This window comes from Pundamilia nyererei, unplaced genomic scaffold, assembly GCF_000239375.1.
Source record: "Pundamilia nyererei isolate P.nyererei 1_Seehausen unplaced genomic scaffold, PunNye1.0 scaffold00016, whole genome shotgun sequence".
NCBI lineage: Eukaryota > Metazoa > Chordata > Actinopteri > Cichliformes > Cichlidae > Pundamilia > Pundamilia nyererei.
In genome coordinates this window covers 2,485,527-2,486,800 of record NW_005187417.1, presented here as the reverse complement: position 1 = coordinate 2,486,800, position 1,274 = coordinate 2,485,527, and positions in this window count along the sequence as shown.

The following is a 1,274-nucleotide window of genomic DNA, read 5'->3' as shown; positions in this document are numbered from 1 at the left end:
TATTATTATTATTATTTTTCAGTACATCATTTAAGTGCTTAAAAAGAGATTCTCAAAAAGCAGTACATGTTCAACCCTGCCATCAGTGCCACCATGCTGTACCTGACTCATGTGTCCGATTGTTCTTCTGACTGCACAGAGGTACCGCGATCAGGTGCTCCAACCTGTACTTATGCCATTCTTGTGGCAGCACCCCACCCTGTGGTTGTTGCAGCATGACAATACCCATCCACATAATATCAGAGCAGTGCAGTCTTTCTGGATCAGGAGTACATACAGAAACTTCCCTAGCATTCAGTCCTTATAGGTATCTTTCTACTATCCTCCTCAGTCACACAAGCCTTCGTTATACGCTTCTACACAACATCCATGAATCTTCTCTGTGGTCCTCCTCTTTTTCTCCTGCCTGGCAGCTCCAAATCAGATATTTGGATATTGTAGGTCCTCCTCACCAAAGCTAGTGCCAAGGCTCTAAGTTCCTTTAAGTGCACTGTGCTTATACACTGCATTTAAAGATGAATATCTGCTTAGGGTCTGAAAGTAATGCTAATGCAGAAGTGTTATTTCACAGAGTGAATGGCATTCCTAGGAAAAAGACCCCAAATCTCACTTGATCTGTGACCTTACTGAACCTGTTTCCTGATGAGTTTGTTACAATCACTACTTTCAAGTGTTACTATATACAGCATGATGTTTTTTTTATTATGCTTCCATTAGAGCAGCTTACTTTTGACTGAAGACACAACTATATTAGCACGCAATGTCACTCAGTGTTCTGTCACTCATCAAGTGTAGTTTGAAAACACAAAGATGGCAGCAGCCCAACCATTTTCAGCCCGAGGCTTCAAAACTGGATTTCACTGGATTTCCATTTGGTGATGTCACAATGAATACACCAATCTTTCATATACAGTCTGTGTTTGCGATTCCCAGCAGTGTCACAGCACCAGGAAAATTCCAGTGCTTACATATCCATAAATGTGTCAAAATTCCCTTTGAGTGTTTCCTTTTGAAAATGTGTTATTTAATTATTATTATTTTTTGTTTCCTCAGAATTTTTGAGCCCTTGTAACTAAAATATACTTAAGGGCTGAAAAATAAGCTCTCTTAATTTTTACTGATAGAATCACATCTGGAAGATGAGCCTGGTACCAAAATAGTACTAAAAAATTTAAAAAAGACTTTTCATATGCTGCAACCTGTTTCAGCCACTCAGCTACTTTTGGAAGTTTAGCCAAAATACTTTTTCCAAGTTTCCTCCAGTGAGTTACCAG